This window comes from Danio rerio, chromosome 2 (genome assembly GCF_052040795.2).
Source record: "Danio rerio strain M-AB ecotype USA chromosome 2, GRCz13ab, whole genome shotgun sequence".
NCBI classification, from domain to species: Eukaryota; Metazoa; Chordata; class Actinopteri; order Cypriniformes; family Danionidae; genus Danio; species Danio rerio.
Genome location: NC_141022.1, coordinates 39020718 through 39042417, shown reverse-complemented (window position 1 = coordinate 39042417; position 21700 = coordinate 39020718). Strand labels below are relative to the sequence as shown.

The window sequence follows — 21700 nt, the reverse complement described above, 5'->3', positions numbered from 1 at the left end:
GGGGGATGTCGCTTCAGCTGCTGTCATCATAAATCATCCTACATGTGGGATTCAGGTATGAGTGTGGATGGGGTGTGTATTATTTATTTGTGGTGACTGAGATGTTAAGCTGATTGGCCTTTTCCAAGAGACACTCTAACGGGTTTTTCCTCTTTTCTATATAGCATTAAGACAAGTCTACACAATGTTAGCACAGTTTGTTGCTCTCCAACTAAAGGATATCCTTCCTGTGGATGTGAGGGGGGTGTTTCGCAAGATTTTTTAAAGGGTTAGTTCACCCAGAAATGAACATTTACTCACTCTGAAGTGCTTCTATACCTTTATGAGTTTGGTATATCTGTTGAACACATAAGAAGACATTTTGAAGAATGTTAGAAACCTGAAATCATTGATTTCCATTGTAGGAAATATGAATATGGACTCACACTTTATTTTGATGGTTCGTTTGTTGCATTTAGGTTCCATTGCATCTACAGGCCAACTAATTCTCATTAGATTATAAGTAGACTGTTAGGTTGGGGTTAGAGTAAGTTGACATGTACTTGCAAAGTTTCCTATAGTCAGTTAAATGTCTGTTTTGCAGCAGTATCAACAGATATTAAGCAGACAGTCTACTTATATTCAAATGTAAAATGAAAATAAAGTGTTACCAAATATGGGAGTCGATAGGTTTTTAACATTTTTTAAAATATCGTATTAAAAAATAATTGAAGGGTGAAAACCATTCCTTTAAGTAGCTTCTAAATGTGACAACCTGTGTCAGAAACTAACCTGGCCACACATGTGTAAATATACAGTCAGTGTGTTTATTACTGTCAGTCTGACAACTTCTTCAGAGTATCATCAACTTTTCTGATAAAAATTTCTGATAAATCAAAGGTGTGGTTCACTTTGCTACTTCACACATGAAAACTGAGTAAAAGATAAAGTAATATCAGCAGGGGCCAAGCTTTAAAAATAGCTCAGGTCAAACCACTACTTTCTCCAAAGCCTCAATTCTCTGGTCTGCAAACATAATCATTTTAATCTAGGTTGTGGTCATTCGTCTGAAGGTGTAGGAGAGAGATAGAGGACAGGAAAAGGGTACAGTGACATATACTGAGACTTTTTAGTGGAAAATAGTGCACTGCACTTTTTAGTGCACTGAAGTGCCTTTTATGAATGTTCCATATCCTTGTGACAACAACATTTTGAAAATGTGATCCTGGACCACAAAATCATATGTATTTTTTACATGACCTAAAAGTTTATTTTATTATATATGAGAATCTGTGGCTGAAATACAACTAATTGAAAAACTAGAAACGGAGGGTTTAAAAATCACATTTTAATTGTTCAAATTATGTTCTTAGCAGTGCAGATTACGAATCAAAGTCGAAAAAATGTATTCTTGGTATATGACCACTACTTAATATAATTTTTCCCCCAATTCCTTTTATTATATTTTAACATGTACATACACATTTTCATGTGCCAGATATAACATATACCAACAAGCAAAAACATGAACAAAGAAAACAAAAGACTTCTCAGTATTGTACATCAGAATACAATATCACTTCTTTTAATAATCTTCTAGTAAAACATTTCCAAATCCACCACCTTTTAAAAACAACATAAAATCTATCAAAAATCATGCATTAATTTTTAAATATACAATAATTTTTTTCCATTGACATGTTTGTTAAAATCTCTTTAAGCCAACGGCCAATATTTGGTGCACATATACTTTTCCAATTTAAAGAAATGAGCCGTTTTGCTTGCAGAATGCATATATTCAAAAATATGTACTCTGTCTTTTTTAACTTGATCTCCTTGGGATATAAATGAAATAAAGAAATTAAATGAGACATTGGTATATTTACCTTTACTCTTTCACATCTTTCCAGAAGTTCTGTACTCTATTACATTCCCATATACAGTGATACAGCGTTCCTTTAAGGTCCCTGCATCTCAAGCAAGTATCTGGAATATTTTCATTTCAGTTATGCAAATCCTCATCAACCACTTATATTGTATCAGTTTCAGATAAGTGTTCATTGCTAGTGATTGAGCTTCCTTGCATGCCTTCATCCAGTCCTCTATGGAAATTTAAGCTCTAATCCCCAAGCTTCCAAATTACAATTTGAAGATTTCTTTGATCCTGACACCAGCATCTTGTATAATGCAGAAATTAAACCTTTACTAAAACAATTTTTTGTTATTACTTTTCCAAAATAGAAAATGTTATCCAAAGATTTACTTAATATTCCAATGATTTTAGGCATAAAAGAAAAATCATTCATTTTAATCTCTATACATTATATTTTTGCTATATCCAACAAAATATGTGTGCAATTCAAGACTGGTTTTGTGCTCCAGGGTACTAAGTAATTAAATAATTGTTATTTGTCTATTTTTTAGAATAAAATCAGGAACTGACATTTTTGTTTGTGTGCCCTGAATTAGACATTTTGTTGATGCTATTTATTTTATATATTATTTATTTGTATTTGTTTTTATTGGTATCAGGACAAAAACGCTCACATAAAACGCCTTAATGAAACAGTTAATCTATTACCCCAATGTCAGTATTACATTATATAAGATTGCACATTTGTTTGCCAATCTATTTGACATTTAAATAATATCTGCACAATGAACAATATAAAAATAAACTTTGATTTACCTTTTGATATAACACTCGAGTTTTTGTTGTACAGGTTTTTATTCTACCATATCTTATTATATTACACTTTGAAGTCAAGCATTGGGAAACTCTTGTCACTGACATTATTAGAAAACATGTTAGGTGAATATTACAAAGTTAAACATAAGAGTTCGACAGAAAACATCTTTATTGAAGACTGTTTTCATCTCTTGTATATTAAATTTCAGTCTTTGGTTTTAAAAAGACGCTTTAGGAAAAGTCAAAGAAGATAAAATGTATATCAAATGTCATTTGTGCCAACATGCCATTAGAATTTTAAATAGTGGGATTTAAATCGGAGTAGGTTGTGATTAATTATGATTAATTGTGATTTGTGCAATGATGTTTAATGTATTTGGGTTATTTATTTGTTGTTTTTTATGTGGCATATGTGATGATGTTGAAGGTAGTTATGTGGTAAAATCAAAGACAAAGTTCCACTTAAAGAAAGTCAAGTCCTTCTCTCTCAAAAAGACAAAGAAAAGCAAGCAGAAAGCAGAAACAGACCTCCACTTTCTTGTTAAAATTGTAAAACCAGGTTCAACTCCTAATGAAAGAGCTAAGAGTTGTTACTCCTTGAGGTTGAATCAGGTGTTCACTGCACTTGTGTTTTAGAAATGTGCTGAGCCCTCTGGTTATATTCCAAATGCTTCCACGAACACATAAGGATAAAAAGACACCATGAAATAGCATTCCTTTAAGGAGTAACCAAGACAATGAAGTGACAGGTGTACAGACACACACACACTCCATTTCATTAAGTGAAAAGCTAAAAGCAGTGTTTGGGGCCTCTGGTCTGTGTTATACACCCGGAGTGACAGACGTGCAGACTCCCCTATTGTGTGCTCACGCCGCTGGGCCTCTTTCAATGTCCCGCCGGAGGCTGTGGCGGTGGGGGCTGATACACGGGTCGCGTGCCCCACTTTCACAGCAGCAGATGGGGGATGAACCCCTCTCGCTGCCCCGAACCTCCGGACAGAGGGTGTCTACCCCACCTGTCAAGACCACACAAAAGCCAGACCGCCACGTCACAAAGCCCAGAATGAGTCTGCAGACTGCTGGACCCGAAGCCGCTTTTCATGCAGCGCCAAGCGTGTAAACATGGAAACGGGTCTTGTAGGGGGTCACATGAATACTAACAACACACATCTGCCCTCAATATTTCTTTTTGGCCTTTCCACTTTGCATAGTTGCCAGATAAGAATGGTTAATAACAAAAAAAAGTTGGGATTTGGAATACAATACAGATTTATTTTTAGTGAAAAAAAAAAAAAATTTTTTTAGAAAAAAAATATAATAAATATTATAAAAAATTATATATATATATATATATATATATATATATATATATATATATATATGAATCATTTGGTATCAAAAGTGGCTTATATGAAAGGCAAATACCTCTAGATTACTTTTATTTTACCAAAATAAAATATAATCATGCCTTGATTTTTAATTATTTAATTAGGACAGTAAGGTCTGACTTTGCTTAGACAAAAGTCTTGTCACTTAACAGAAATAACGTACAGGATGGAATATGAAGTCATGGTGCGGCGGAAAAAAATGAGTTTGGAGGATCCATACATCTCTACAATGACTCAAATAACTTATTGATAAGGTCATCTGGAATGACAAAGAAAGCGGTCTTGTAGAACTCCTAGAGTTCATCAAGATTCTTTGGATTCATCTTTAATGGCTGCTCTTCCATCTTAGACCAGACATGCTCAATAATGTTCATGTCTGGTGACTGGGCTGGCCAGTCCTGGAGTACCTTGACCTTCTTTGTTTTCAGGAACTTTGCAGTGGAGGCTGAAGTATGAGAAGGAGCGCCATCCTCCTGAAGAATTTGCCCTCTCCTGTGGTTTGTAATGCAGACCACTTTGCAGATCTCTTGCATGCCCCCATACTGAATGTAACCCCAAACCATGATTTTTCCTTTACCGAACTTGACTGATTTGTGTGAGAATCCTCAGTCCATGCCAATCTTGGGTCCATTCCAAAAGGTCTTCTGCAGTATTTGTGATGATTGGGATGCAGTTTAACACATCAAAAGAATCTACCTTCTGACAGTTTTCCAAATTATTATTATTTTTTCTTTATTAATTTTTTCTTTTCTATTTTTCTTTCTTTATTTTTTAAATTGGAATAAGTGGTTCCATGAAGAAACTTTGAAATCCCTGAAATCTCTACACAAAAGGTTCTTGACAGCTTGTTAATATATTCTTTCACTATTAAATAATTAGGTCCTTTAAAAAAATGTGGACTGAAAGGCTATTTAAAGAACCAAAATTGGTTCTTTACAACAAAAACCTCCTTTTTGGAGCCTTTATTATAATTTTTATTTGATGAAAAAATGTTTTAAAATCAAATAAAATATTATTTAATCAAATACTTGGATCATTTTAATTCCTTTTTACATATGTAAAAAAAAAATTTTTTAACATAAGCTTTTACGAATTTCCGCCAACAAAACTCATATTTATACATGTATTATTATCTAAGAAACTAGCTATTAACTGCAATAATTTGATTCTCACAAGCATTTTTAAGGACAACTTACAAATGCTTTTTTACAACTAATAGCTCATCATTTGTGATTCACAGAAAGGAACCAGCTTTCCAGAGTCTTTAAATCAGGAATTAATGTTTCGGCAATCTTTGTTTTGATTCAGTTAAAAGAACTGACTCGTACATGTCTTTTATTTATATACTGTGTGGTATGTTGGTCAACATAAGAGTTCTTTCAGAAGTCAGGTTAAAAATGGTTCGATTCACTAAAACATATGGGGTCATTTATATATCCAAGGACTAGTTCTGTTTTTGTTCTTAGAGTACATATTTGTATAAATAGACATATTTTGCATTAAATTTGAAACACACTGTTTCTTTAGATACAGTGCACAATTTGCTAAGCTGGTAACACTTGAGTTTAGGTCACAATTCATGCTGTTAACTACTGGCTTATTACCTGTCTATTGTTAAGACAACAACTGTTCATTAGTAGTACATTTTAGGTTTGATCTTTTTCTGCATCCCTAATCCTACCCAAAACCTTAACCCAACTTTCATCTTACTATTAATAAACAGCTTACTAGTATTTTATTAAGCTAGTAGTTTTAATGGCTTGTTTGTACCGTGAATTGTGACCTAAACAAAAGTGTTACCATTAAGTTTACTATTTTTTTGTCTAATTGTTATGTACTTTCTTGCTTCAAGTTGAAGTTTTGTAATGTAGTGATTGACCTCATATATAATTGGTTTATGATTTCTGACACATTAACAAATACTTTTAAAAAAGGCATATGGCAAAAAGTAAATGGGGAGAAAAATACTTTCGGTACCCGCACTACTGAAAAAAATCTAACACTAGTGCTGAAGAAAAAACAAATAGCTCCTTACTCTAAATTTTCACCCGTTTTCTGTCCTATCAGCAAAGTAATATGTTTTGACAGTTTAAAAGAACACAGAAATGTGCTTAGAGCAGGATTATAGCCTGTGGAAATCATCAGAGCTTACATTTGTTCTGCTAAAAGGCTGTATGACTTACTGTATGTCATCCTCATCATCAACCCTTAGATTTCGAAACCTTTTGTGTTTGTACTCATTTTCAACTATAACCTACATAAAGGGATAGCTCAGCCAAAAACTGAAAATTGTCATCATGTACTCACCCTTCACTTGTCATAAATCTGTTTGACTTTCTTTTTTTCTTTTGTCCTGCTATTGAACACAAAAGAATAGATTTCAAAGAAAGCTGAAAGCCTGCGACCACTGACTTCCACAGTATTCATTCTTTGTTTCACAATCCCCATGAAGCATTGGTTATGACACAATCAAATAAAAAGGATGGAGAAACATAAAACTATTCACATTCTAAATATACAGTGCATCCAGAAAGTATTCATAGCCTTGAGTCCTTGAGTGGCCCAGCCAGAGCCCAGACCTAAATCCTATTGAACATCTCTGGAAAGATCTGTAAATGGCTGTCCATCGTCACTTCCCATTCAACCTGATAGAGCTTGAGAGGTACTGCAAAGTGGAATGGGCAAACATTCCCAAAGACATGTATGCCAAGATTGTGGCATCATATTCAAAAAGTATTGAGGCTGTAATTGCTGCCAAAGATGCATAAACAAAGTACTGAGCAAAGGTCTTGAATACTTGTGTACATTTGATTTTTCAGGTTTTTATTTTTAGTAAATTTGCAACAATTTAGAAAAAATCTTTTTCACATTGTCATTATGGGGTATTGTGTGTAGAATTTGAGGAAATAAATGAATTTAATCCAATTTGAAATAAGGCTGTAACATAAAAAAATTTGGAAAAAGTGAAGCGCTATAAATACTTTCCGGATGCACTGTAGAAACAATATATTGCATAAATGAACATTTAGATATTTTAAATATCATTCATGCCATTCATTTTGGCACGCTTTGCTCTCTGATTGTTGGAATTTTCAGTTGCATCATGGGTAATGTAGTTTTTTTTGTACAAATTTAGTTATTATAAATAATTATTATTTTTTTTTAAGTTAAATTAATGTAAACATATGGGTGTTAAAAAAGTATATACAATCAAATAACAACCTTAATGCTCAAAACAGGTAGGCCTTTTAAGATGAATCGATTTTTGTTAACAATCAATTTCTTTGTGGTGATAATGAATGACGTTTTTACCTCCTACACCTGCGCAATGTATTTGACTGCACATATACTGCAGCCCAATCCACTTACAGTTACTTTTACATTGATTGCTAGGTGAATGCGGGCATTATGTAAGCAGTCATTTGTCTGATGCGATTATGAATGCCGTGATGTCTACAATGAGATGACATCAGTGTGCTGTGTCACAGCTCGGTCTGCATGTGTTTGGCCTTATCCATCTGTGCGCTCTCGTGTGTGTGTGTGTGTGTGTGTGTGTGTGTGTGGGCTGCAGCATATTCATGGAGCTCCTTTAGGAACATCAGACCGTTTCTGCCAGTCAGAGTCTGAGCCCTGCAATTAGATGTACTCGCGCGCTCTCTCTCTCTCTCTCTCTCTCTCTCTCTCTCTCTCTCTCTGCTTCTCGAATTTTCCATGCGCACATCTCTCCTCTCGCTCTCCTCAGCTCGTCTCCTTGTGAAGCAATGTTAATTGCTGTGATGAGGGTGCTTTGTGGTGATTTCTGTGATTAATTTCTGCACCTGCTGCTGGATGTTTTAGCTGGTTATTTTAGCACAGTTTTCTCAGCTAGAGAGGAGAGGAATCCAACAAGGACCTGCAACAATCACACCGTGTCCTCAATGCATATTTGATGTTAAAGGGATAGCTCACCTGCAAAGGAAAACCTGTCATGTCGTTCCAAACCTCTGTGATTTTTATTCCCTCAGACACAAAAAATGCATTTATGCTGTAGCCTATATTTAACCCTTTTAACATAATAAATGGACTGTGAAGCTACTAATTGACAAAAGATGCACTATAAAAACATTTATAGGCACAAAAGATGCATTATAGACACATTATAGATTCGATAAAATTGTTTTAAATCTGCTTGGTGATTTGATCCGAACAAAGATAAATTGAATCGTCAATATAGTGAATAATCAATATAGTGAATCAGTTCAGAAAACAGACTTGGAATGATTCATTCATGATACAGATAGATTTAATTATCAGTTTAGTTCATGACTAACAGTGATTACTAACAGTGATAAATAGTTAGCATCATAATTAGCGATGTAACAATAATAGGTTTTGGTTGCACAATTATGGTCTGAGGAATAGTCATGGTTTTACCTTCTTTAAGTTCTAATATTTTAAAGTGTTATTTATTGCTGCTTTATAACTAAATAATACAGCAAAAATAATAATTAAACATTTTGATATTTAAACACAAGTAACAAAAAAAAAAACTAAAAAAACACAAGTAATACTTTCACACTGAAAAAAAATGTCAGGACAATACATAAATAAATAAATAAAAATAAGAATAAATAAATAAAAAATGTATTTGTCTAATGTAAATCTAAGCTACAGATTAGCTAAGTATTTTCCTTTTAAGGAAAACAAATGTAGTCAAAGGCTGCTAAACCTCTGTCTGAAAGGCACTTTTGATCAACTATATTACAGCAATTGTTTGGTTTTTGATTTATTTTTTCTCTGGATTAAAAATGTTTATATTCCATACAAAGTGAATCGGTCAGTTCTTGTTACTTGACTTGCTGTGCGTTCACGCCATTTTCAATTAGGGCCGCATGGAAAGCGTGCACATGTCGCTCCCAATATCTGCACGCCTCCATTGGAAATAACGAACTTGCACACGCAAAGGACGCAGTATTAAAATTGCCCTTAGTTAATAGCCCCAGCCACAGTTAATCCAGCGTAACCTCATATATAAGCTTGGAACTTTAAACTCGCGTAACTTTGTTTAGTTGCAGCAGTTTTGTTCCGTGAAGAAATGCACTGTTGAGAAGTCTTTACGATTAATTAAACGTGAGGAATTAAAGCACGGTTAATAGTGAAATTGGTTAATCACCTTAATCACAATATTAGCATTATTTTGTTTATGCATCCCAAATCTAACAAATCACTTCAGAAAACGTATTTGTAGTTATATGAGCCATTTTCAGTACTTTTAAAAAAAACTTTTGGCATATTTGGCCAGCGGAGAAATTTTGGCCAGCGGAGAAATTAAAATGGTCGTGCCCAACTGAGTCTGGTTCTCTCAAGGTTTTTTTTTTCTTCACTCCCATCAGGTGAAGTTTTTTTTCCCTCTCCGCTGTCACCACTGCCTCGCATGGTTCAGGATTGGTAGAGCTACGCATCGATGAATTTGCTCTTCAGTGTTTGAACTCTCAGTAATGATTAAATCACACTGAACTGAGCTAAACTGAACTGAACTTAAACACTAAAACCTGAACCACACTGTTCCAGTTACTATGACCATTTATGTGAAGCTGCTTTGACACAATCTACATTGTAAAAGCGCTATACAAATAAAGCTGAATTGAATTGAAAAACTGAATTAAAAAAAAAACCTATTATTATGGCAGCTAGCTCTGTGCAACTCTCACATCGTCGTCCACTGAAGCTAAGCATGGCTGCGCCCAGTCAGTACCTCGATGGGAGACCACATGAGAAAGCTAGATTGCTGTCAGAAGTGGTGTTATCGAGACCAGCAGGGGGAGCTCAACCTGCAGTTTGTGTGGGTCCTAACGCCCCTGTACAGTGAAGGGTACTCTATACTGCTCAGTAAGTGCCATCTTTCGGATGAGACGTTAAACTGAGGTTCTGACTCTCTGTGGTCATTAAAAATCCTAGAATGTCTTTCAAAAAAAAAAGTAGAGGTTTAACCCCAGCATTCTGGTCAAATTTGCCCATTGGCCCCTGTCCATCATGGCTTCCAAGCCATCCCTATATCATAAATGGCTTCATCAGTTTTAATCATATGGCACCTTTAAAATATAGTAGCTAAGTTATTGTCAAAAAACATAGATTAAAATGTTTGTACATTTAGCAGGCCAACATTTATATTTTTATTAATATTCATTCACTCACTCATTTTCCTTTGGCTTAGTCCCTTTATTAATCAGGGGTCGTCACAGTGGAATGAACCGCCAACTTATCCACTATATGTTTTAAGCAGAGGATGCCATTCTAGCCACAACCCAGCACTGGGAAACACCCAAACACTCTCACATTCACACTCATACACTACAGCCAATTTAGTTAATTCAATTCACCTGAGTCTTTGGACTTCGGGGGAAACTGGAGCACCCAGAGGAAACCCATGGCAACACGGGGATTATTATTATTATAGACTATTTATTTGTATTTTTATCATTAGTGCTGATGTTGGTTATTATATTATCTGCCAAACTATATTTAGTTTTTTTTTTTTGGTAAGCATTTACCCAGAAAATACGCAGAATTATGCAACATATATTATTAAACTCAGTGTTTAATGCAGTTAATTAAAAAAGATTGTTTTGTTATTTCAACCTTAATGCCTTAGCAGATATGCAGACTTTAAATGTATATAAAATTGCTACTGATACTTGAGGGAGACAAAATAATGATTGAATATTCCTTCAAGAGACAACATTTCATTCAAACCTGTGTGTCAGTAACAAATTCTTTTGTAATCTCTTTTTCGAGGTGACATTCCTCTCTGGAGGATTACATCACTCAAACGAGGTCATGTTGAAACACACGGCTAAAACTCTTACTTTCATTGGCCTTTAACGAATCGTTCACTGCAGTCGGCCATTAAAGTTGTCGTGGCGTCAGATGCAGATGCTCTGAATTGCAATGATAGCATAGAAATTGCAATCGGCCTCAGACTTGGGCGCTACAGCTGTATTCGCTCCGGCAGCTTATCAAAGCAATCAATTACCCTTGCACGAAAATGCTCAAGGACTCTGCATGATTCTGCGTAAGCACTCTGAGTGTTTCAGCTTTTAACTGTTATTCAGACCCTTTCTCACATGCAACTCCACCAGCGAATGAATGGGGAGAAAATAACTGCTGCTTACAGGAATCCACTGAAAGTGAATGGATGTAATTTAAACCACTGGACGAGAGTGGAGGAGCAGTGGGCAACAGGAAGTCCATTGAAGGATGTGATGTGTAACTTAATTCCTTACTGTGCCACGGAGCAAACAGAGAAATGACGCCAAGCATTGATCTCCTGTCGGGTGCATATTGATTCAGTGCTGGCTTAAGGAGATGAGCGGTTTTCCTGCTTTGTAGCTCCAGTATATTAGGCAGATCTGAAGCGTGATTTATTTTTCAATATATTCAGCATTGAATACTGGAAATGATTTGTCTATTTTTTTTTCAAAGTTGAAAATGTAATAATCCTATATTAATCTTAGTGTGAATACATTTCTGGAATATTGTGGAATTTTAACAACACAGAGGCTCAGTTGTTATCACTGTCGCCTCTAAGCAAGAATTTCTGTGTGGAGTTTGCACATTCTCTCCGTGTTGGTGTGGGTTTTCTCTGGGTGCTCCGGGTTCCCCCACAGTACAAAGACATGCACTACAGGTGAATTCAATAAACTAAATTGGCTGTAGTGTGTGTGTGTGTGTGTGTGTGTGTGAATGAGTGTGTTTGGATGTTTCCCAGTACTGGGTTGCAGCTGGAAAGGCATTCGCTGTGTAACACGTATGCTTGATAAGTTTGTGGTTCATTGCGCTGTGGTTAACCCTGATGAATAAAGGGACTAAGCCAAAGGAAAATAAATGAATGAATGAAGTTGGTGGTTCTTTGCACTGTGGCAACCCCTGATGAATAAAGAGACAAAAGCCGCACTCACACTAGGTACAGTTGTCTCGAACCGGCCCAAAGCACGCTTGCCCCCCCCCTCCCGTCTCCCCCGACGGCCCGCACTCACACCACAATCTGGCCTCGGCACGCTTACGTCATCGCTGCTGCGCTGTTCAGTGAGAAGCGCTCACTCACTCAGCAGCACAGTGGAGATTTCTCTAGTTATATAGTTTCAGTCGTTTGATATGCAGTGACATGCAGTCAAAAATTTCGCCAAACAGTCCTTAGGGATGCTGGGACACGCAGTCAGATATTTCGCCGAACAGATCCGCCACTTTTGGCGCTCATAAACAATCATAAAGCCCTCGTGTTGCAGGAATGAGGAGGTCTGCTGAAGGCACGGTACGGATGGCATAGTGTGAGTAGGCCCTAAGTCGAAGAAAATTGAATGAATGAATGAATGAAGTTGGTGGTTTATTGCGCTGTGGTGACCCTGATGAATAAAGGGACTCAGAGGAAGTAAAATGAATGAACAAATAAAATTGGTGGTACATTGCACTGTGGTGACCCTTATAAATAAAAAGGCCAAGCCCAAGGAAAATAAATGAATAAATGAAGTTGGTGTTTCATTGCACTGTGGTGATCCCTAATAAAATAAAGGGACTAAGCCGAAGGAAAATGAATGAATGAATGAATGAATAAAGTTGGGTGTCCATTGTGCTGTGGCAACCCCTGATGAATGAAACATGTTGATGAAACATGTATTTACACAATAAGTGCATTGTAACCAATGATTAATTTCAGTGTAAGTACATATTAGCTAAGGCCACTTCATATAAAGTGGGACCAATAAAGGGACTAAGACAAAGAAAAATTATTTTTTTTGCTTTACATTTTATCAGAATGTACATTTTCTGTACCACATTTTTAAATTGCGTTGTTTGGTTATTTTTTATCTCCATTCTATTCCTTTCCTGGCAGTCACTAAAGTCAAATTAGCTATACAAATCAGCTAACATGTCAGGATAATATACATTTTCAGATCTTTGGCTTCCAAATTACCACTTCAAAGACTGGGTGTTAAAAAGTACATGAAAAAAATAAAGGTAAAGTTTATGAAACTGTTATCAAGCTATCAAACATAGGAGAGGAAGCAGATAGCAAGCAAGCAGTAAATAACTCAATAAATCTAAGGTAAAAAAAATAAAAAATCTAAGGTACATTATCTATTGTTGTTCTCATACTAATTAATAAAAGACATGCAAAATTACATTCAGGTTAACATCATTTTATTATTATGCAAAGAATAACAGTGGTCTGTTATATCATTCATTATAGGTCATGAAAATTAAGCTTTTAGCCAGTGAAAGTGAGGAAAAAGTCAGGGGATTTTTTATTTAGAGTCGGAAAACTGCACAAAATAAAAATGCTATAATATACCATTTACTCAAGTGATTTAAATGTTTTTTTTTTGTTTGTTTGTTTAACACACACACAAAAAGATATTCTGAAGAATCAGGGAAACTGGTAGCCATTGACATGCATAGTAAAAAATACTATGGAACTCAATGGCTACTGCATTCAAAAACATTTCTTTACTGTTTAACAGAAGAAATAAACTCCAAAAAATGTTTGGAACAAGTGGAGGGTGAGTAAATGGTGACAGATTTTTATTTTTAGGTGAACTATCCATTTCTCAAATCTATGTGAAGTATGCAGGCAGTTACATAACCGTGGTTTTGTCAGTTTGAAGAGCTGAACAACTTTCTGGTGCTCAAAGGCCAATCATATTTGCTTCTCCCTGAGAAAATATTTTCACAACGGTGAAAAAGAAACACATCTGTAAGTATTCCTGAAACCGCAAGGCTGTACGTTGTTGTAGTGTCTGATAATGGATGCTTGTGATTGTAGACATAGCTCACATATAATTGGTTAAGACCGTATATTATGACACAGTGTCAGACAAAACCAAAAATTATAGCTATGTGTAATCATAGATCTGTGTGAGCATTCCTTACACTCCAGAATTGATTTACTAGGGCAGCACGATATTGGAAAAATTACATATTGTGATTTTTTTTTCTGTGATATATATTGCCATGTCAAAACAATTTCTCTAAATGAGTTGAAAAACAGTTTGGAAAGAATTTATCATTTTAGATTGAGATGATTCAAAGGGGAGTGCATAACATATAACAAACAATCTTCAAGTGTAGATAAATTCAATAAAGAAAAATAGGTCACACTTTACAATAAGGTTAATTAGTTAATGTTAATTAATGCATTTACTAAGATGAAGAAACAATAAACAATACATTTACTACTGTATTAGTTCATGTTAGTTAACGTTAGTTAATGAAAATACAGCAGTTCATTATTAGTTCATGTTAACTCATGGTGCATTAACTAATGTTAACAAGCATGGACTTGAATGTTAATAATGCATTAGTAAATGTTCAATTATGCTTAATAAATGCTGTACATGTGTTGTTCATGATTAGTTTATGTTAGTAAATGCATTAACTAATGAACCTTATTATAAAGTGTTACCGAAAATATGCAAATTACATAAACAGCGTTTTATTGTTTTCCATAGAGTCAAAATGTATTTATGTATAAAGTAATTGAATAACAAAATGTAAAATAATACTGCATCGTTTTATAAATGTCTATATCATTTTATTGTTTCATATATGCCTTCGTTTTATAAACAATTCAAGAAAATGAATCGTTATGAATTTTTCAAAGCTACAAATAGTATATTTTCTTATACCTGAATGCTTTTATAAACCTCACACAGTCACAGGCCTCAAAAAACACTTGCGACGTGATAAATTATAATCCAGACTTAACATTGCGTATACTAGCGATGTGACTATTGCGAAGAACCACATTACAACATCGATGTTGAAACGATAGACTGTGCAGCAGCCCTACTATCTACAGTAGTCAAAAGTGGATCAAACCATTCATCAAAGTTGTTGTAATAAACAAACACAATGATTTGCCCAAATTTCTTTTGACTTGCCTATAGTTAACCAAATTAACATTGCTTTTAAAGGTTCAAGACACCCTGGAGCACTTTTCTTGAAATTTTAACAAATTCGTGTGTGTTGAGCATCAGTTGAGACAACGTTAGCACACACAATAGCTCCTTTCACACAGTAATACCAGTAAATATCTAGAAAATTTCCGGAACGACTTTACTGGTAAATTAGAAAAACCGCTGTTCACACAGGCAAGGACGTTACGGAATTTTTCTGGAAAAGACCGTACACACAGCCGTTCTAAAATACCGATAAATTCTGACATCATTAACCAGAAATTACCTCTAACGGCTTGTATTTGTAAACATTTGACTCCATTACAAACTCTGTCGATGGATAAGTATTGTCAACAACTTCGATGAAAACATATAGAGGAACACTTTAGCATGTTGAGATGTTCATAATATGTGTGTGTGCTGGCGTTTACTAGCTGCTTTACATGCACACACGTCAGAGATTGAATGTAAACAAACAGCAGTTTATCATAAGCATTTTTTTAGTTTTTTTTTTGTTCTTTTTTTGACATTTGGCATTAAGAAGGAACATAGAAACGTTATCTGTCAAACATGTAGCAGCTAAAAGTGTCTGGAAAAATATTCCAAGGCTTTTACTTTCATAAACAGCAAGGATGTGAATGCGTCTGAGTGTTCTGATTGTCTTACGTCAACGCGTTCTAGATGTGAACACGCTCTTTCCGGCAATCTTCCTTTTGTGTTCACACAGCACAGCATTCCAGCAAATTACCGGTAATGTTACAAGTTCGCTTTCTAGAAAATAGCCGGGACAAATTTACCTGTATTTTCAAAAAGAGCCTGTTCACACATGATCCCTTTTCCTAAAATTGCCGTAAATTTCCGGAAAGGTCTGTATGTGTGAAAGGGGCTAATGTCATGTATATGAATCTATGCTTCATATAGTCTTAATATACATTGTTAACAATTTCCAGCAGAATCTACAGTAACCTACCAGCAGCAGCTCACCAGTAACTTACTGTAAATCAATTACAGTAAAAATACTGTATTTACATTTACAGCTCTATCTAATGCTCTATATTCATTCATTTTCTTGTCGGCTTAGTCCCTTTATTAATCCGGGGTCGCCACAGCGGAATGAACCACCAACTTATCCAGCAAGTTTTTACGCAGCGGATGCCCTTCCAGCCGCAATCCATCTCTGGGAAACATCCACAAACACATTCACGCACACACTCATACACTACGGACAATTTAGCCAACCCAATTCACCTGTTCCGCATGTCTTTGGACTGTGGGGGAAACCGGAGCACCCGGAGGAAACCCACGCGAAGGCAGGGAGAACATGCAAACTCCACACAGAAACGCTAACTGAGCCGAGGCTCGAACCAGCGACCTTCTTGCTGTGAGGCGACAGCACTACCTACTGCGCCATGCTCTATATGCAATCACAGAATAGTATGTGTATCTTTAATGTAAAATATACAGTAATCTTCACAGTGCAACTTTAAAATACTGTAACATACCGCATAACATCAACAGTAAAATACAGTTCATTATTAGTTTCATTTACAAATAATATTAATTGTATGTTTGGCATAAATAATGAAATGTAAGTTAATATTGTCTTGATAATTATATATAATTTGTAATTAATATACAGTATAGATAGACTTATACATGTAATTCATGAATCAGGGTGAACATGTTATAAATATGTGTTACATGTGAAATGCATCTTCTGCCTAACACATTTTGAGCACTTTCATGTCAATCTATGCTGTATGTTTCTCACCTCATTAATATAGATCACATTTGATGTGGTTTGAGTTCCTGTCAACAGCTCCTGTCTGCAAAAGGTGTAAAATTAAATGTGAAACTCAGCAAAATCTCAAAGGTGATTAATGTATTTTCACGTTTTAATTGGCCACCATATAAAATAGTCTGTGACGGTACGTTGGCAGTGATCCCATCCTTCCGCTGTAAATCTTTTATGGCTGTCATCGAGTTTTATGGTAAAACTTCATCGATTTTCCCAGATCACCAAGGCAGGAAGCCACAAGCTCATCGCAAAGTTGATCTCCTGAATTATAAATGTTAGCGTATATGTGTACTGCTGCCTTACTACACATATATGTGTGTCTGTGCATCTCTCTTTGTTGAAGAAACAAGAAATCAACCTTCAGCAGACAGAAACAAAGCAATCAAACAGCCGATGGTTTCCTCAGGCTTTGTGTTTTGTATTCCCTGGATTATTACAGCTCACTTACATAATTATATGGCTTTCTCTTACTGTGAAGAGGTGCACATTGCTGGCAGGCGTGATTCATCATTTGTGCTTATTTGCTTTGCTCGCTTAATTTAATGGAGCTCGGGCTACATGCCTTCCTGCATCAGTGCTTATGTGGCCCATGTGAACTTTCTTCTACCTCAGCTGTTCCGACCCATTCAGATGCTTTTCTCTGATTAAAAACTCACTTCGGTGCAGTTTGCTCTCCGGAAAGCAGAGTTGTCAAATTTTAGACCTGGTACTAAAAGTTTTTGCTTTGTTGTTTCATGGTAGACTTTACAGCACACAACCAATGAGTGATGAAGTGTAGCTATACCCAGATGAACATTTCATAACACTTTTGTTTTGCTCAAGAGTTCTCTTTTTTTTTTTTACTGTAAATGCCAACTTTCCCCATTGTTTTTCCTTATAGTACTTTTTTCATAGGAACTTTTTGTAACACAATTAATCATGTCATTTTTAATTTTGTCATTTTTTACTCACCCTCAGCTTGTTCCAAACCTGTTTGGTTTTTTTTTTCCTCTCATGAACACAAAGAAAGATATACTGAAGAATATTGGGAAAAACAGCTATTGTCTTCCATAGTATATTTTTGTTCCTAGTATGAATGCTAATGGCTGTTTTCCTCAGAAAATCTTGTTTCAGAAGAAAAAAATTCATAAAAGTTTAAAATCAATCGAGTGTAAGTAAATGCTGAGTTCTGTCATGATTTTTTGGAACATAAAATACACAGAAAAAAAATATATTCTTACAATAAAATGGAAATCAGTGTTAACCAAAACTTAACCAAAATGGACTTTGCACCACAGAAATGTTTTCATACTTTCTACTGACAAAATGCTAACTTTTTAGTGTGTTCATATCACAGAAACTGCAATTAATTTTTAGTTATACACTCTTAGAAATAAAAGTACGCAAGCTGTCACTGGTGTGGAACCTTTTCAAAAGGTAAAATTTGTCCATATTCATATTCAAAGGTCTATATTCATTTCTCAAGGGTACATATTAGTACCTAAAAAGTACAAAAGTGTTCCTCTTAAATGTTTAGGTACTAATATATACTTTTGAGGTTCCAATATGGACCCTTTAAGTATACATTTGTACCTTTTAAAAAGATACCACACCAGTAACAGCTTGCATACCTTTAATTCTGAGAGCGTAGGAGCAACTTTAGAGAGATTAAATTAGTTCCTTCTTCAGAATCTAACCCAGAACGACAACACAAGACCTTTCACAAACAGCTATAGCTCAACAGATATAGATAACATGTAAAAACCAACTGCAAAACCCAGACAGTTTTTAGGTCACTGGTATCAAAGCAAAGTTTTTAGGGCACTGGTATTAGCTAGTTCCTATTACTACTTCACGTGAAAGCCCCTACTGACTTTATTCTTTCATGTAAGAGCAGGTGCAGCCATCGGAACCTTATTGACATCTGGGGTCTGTTCTTCTAATGTGGATTACTTAATTAGCCAGATTTGGTTATTTGCCATTACGATCCATAATTGTTTCGTTCTTCAAAACTCATCCAAGAATTGTTTTCATGCAAACAGATCTGGAAACTCAAACCTGCTCGGTAGCAGCAGCTTATTTCATATCAACAGGATTAGATTGGGTCTTATCAAGCAAAGGTAATGCTGAAAGCATGAACTGAATGCTGATATTTTCTTACAGTAGTAACCCATAGGTTTCCCAGTAATGGGTTGCAGCTGGAAGGGCATCTGCAGCATAAAACATTTGCTGGATAAGTTGGTGGTTCATTCGGCTGTGGCGACGCCAGGTTAATAAAAGAAAATGAATGAATGAGTAACCTATAGGCTACATACACTGGAGAAAATAGTAAAAGAGTTAAAAAAACTCTAATAAATTAAAGAACAAAAACTGTCACGGGGCGGGGGTGTTCTTTCCTAAAGGGGTTCAAGGAGAACATTTATTAATATGGACTTTTTAGAGACAAACGCATACTATTTTAAGGTACCAACCCAGCTTTGGTACAATTTGAGTATGAAATTAGACATGTACAATATTCTGTTTTTTTTTTGTTGTTGTTTTTTTTATTTTTTTTAGGAATAATAATTTATACAGTCATGCATGCTTTTTTGATACAAAAATAATTTAAGCCATTATAAATTATTCCTTACGCTAATTAAGAAACGTGAAAAGACCTACTATAATACAGAAAATCTGCTCTAAACAAATGTGGAAAGTTAAAGCATATTATATTTAACAAACGGTTTATGAATTTTATGTAATTTTGCTCACTTGTATAATTGAATATGAATCAGATGATGTCATTACGCTGCTGTGCCGTCAGCTAATCGTTGAATTGCTAATCATAATTTCGTGGATTGATAGATTTGTACTTCACAACACACACAGCGATCTCAGATCAGTTCATCCAGACAATTTAATCTGATTGGCAAACTTGTTTGAAGAACCAAATTAGCCAGAGATCAGTTATCAAGAATAAATGATCCAGGAGCTGCCAAATCATCTAAGATCATTTGAGCGAGGTACAAAAAACAGACCCCTGGTCTCATTCACATCGATTTTTAGCCATAAAAAAAACAGTTTTGCTTCTTTTTTTTTTGCTGCTTTATGTTGAAAACAGGTATTTTCTTATTATATTCATTTTTATTTTCATGTATTGACATAAACATACAATTTTACGGCTACAAATAAATGGAAGTGAATGAGACTTGAAATTTTGGCCAATAAGGTTCCAGTGGCTGCAAACACTCGTATGTGAAAAAATATAGTCAATAGAAAAAAAACTAACATTTTTTTAGATTACTAAAAATGGTCCTTTGTAGCCAGATCATTCAACAGCAAAGGGCACTACACCATTAATCATCACAATGATTTACAGACATAAGATTAGATCCAGGATAATGAAAAACCTGTGTGTTGTTGTCAGGATGGCAGTGAAGGTCCATGTGTCACATGCGTATGCGGTGATGCTGGCAGACTCATAGACATTCATCAGTTCCATTGAGCTCATCTATGATTACTCTGTTTGCTTGTATGTGTGTGTGTGCGCGTGTGTGTGTGTCCCGAGACCTGCTACTGCTGCTGTTGTCAGGGGAACTGAGTTCAACTCCCTTATTTCAAGACATTCTGTTCATAATGGCAAATGGTGAATCAGTGCTACTTAGAGATGGAGCACGTTTGCCATAAGCAACGAGACACACGCACTTACATGTTGTGCAGTGGTGCTCATGTGGGCAATGTGGGTTTGAATCATTTCCTGTCCTCTGAAGTATCATTGTAATACAGCAAGAATGTAGAAAATACACTACAACTATAATCTACACTGCAAAAAATTTATTCTACTGGTAAAAAACCTGTAAAAACACTACAGTAAAAACATCTGTAATCCAGTTAACATCAAGATTCCTTCATACATACTGTATTTTTTTGGTAGATTTGAACGTACACTCACCGGCCACTTTTTTAGGTACACCTGTCAAACTGCCTGTTAACGCAAATCTCTAATTAGTCAATCACATGGCAGCAAATCAATGCATTTAGGCATGCAGACATGGTCAAGACGATCTGCTGCAGTTGAAATCGAGCATCAGAATGGGGAAGAAAGGTGATTTAAGTGACTTTGGGATTGGGATTTTCACGTACAACCCAACTTTGGGCCCATTAGCACCAATTGAGCATCGTTTCATTGCCACAACCTACCCGAGTATTGTTGCTGACCATGTCCATCCCTTTATGAGCACAGTGTACCAGGGCCGGAGTGGGACTCCTTTTCAGCCCTGGAGTTTCAAGCATTAGACCGGCCCACCTCAGTTCACGACTGACTATATTTAAGTAAGGTAATTTCCAATTCAGTTTCTAATTACACTATCATGTCTTTTTTAAGAAAACAGCTGCTTTAGAACTTAAAATATTCAACAACCTTACAGTTTTATATGTCTTAACAATAAAAATCAAGGAAAAAAAAAAATACTCAGGTGAGGATAGAACACGTCGTTACGCAATGTGCTGACCACTGGACCACAATGGCACTGTTGCCTGTAATAATAATTATATCATCATTACCCTGCAGGCTGTATTTTGCTCATGGGGCTGCGAGACAATAAATAAGAAGAGCGGAGCTGCATTAACATAATCAATAAAAAGAGTGAGGCTATGGTCAAATTAATATATAAATTAAAAAAAGTGTGACTGCTGAGAGTGCAAGCAACTAGAAACACCGGCCCTTGCGGCCAAAAAAACGGACCGGCCCACCGGGAACTCTCCCGGTCCTCCCGATTGGCCAATCCGTGCCTGCAGTGTACCCATATTCTCATGGCTACTTTCAGCAGGATGACTCACCATGTCATTCAGTTATTAATTTTCTTATCAGCTTAGTCCCTTTATTAATCAGGGGTCGCCACAGAGGAATGAACCGCCAACTTATCCAGCATATGTTTTACGCAGTAGATGCCCTTCC

At 35.7% G+C, this 21700-nt stretch overlaps 1 protein-coding gene across 2 annotated transcripts in view; it reads right to left on the bottom strand.

The window, feature by feature from the left end:
- The window catches only part of ankrd45 (ankyrin repeat domain 45), a 115009-nt gene that overhangs the window by 43863 nt on the left and 49446 nt on the right, over nucleotides 1-21700 (bottom strand). The window contains exon 2 of one of the 2 annotated variants that reach the window (XM_087239456.1): nucleotides 6364-6412. The exons of the other annotated variant lie outside the window; for it this stretch is intronic. The gene's annotated coding sequence lies outside the window, so the exon portion shown is untranslated. The remainder of the gene's footprint in view (nucleotides 1-6363; nucleotides 6413-21700) is intronic. 2 annotated transcript variants of the gene reach the window in all.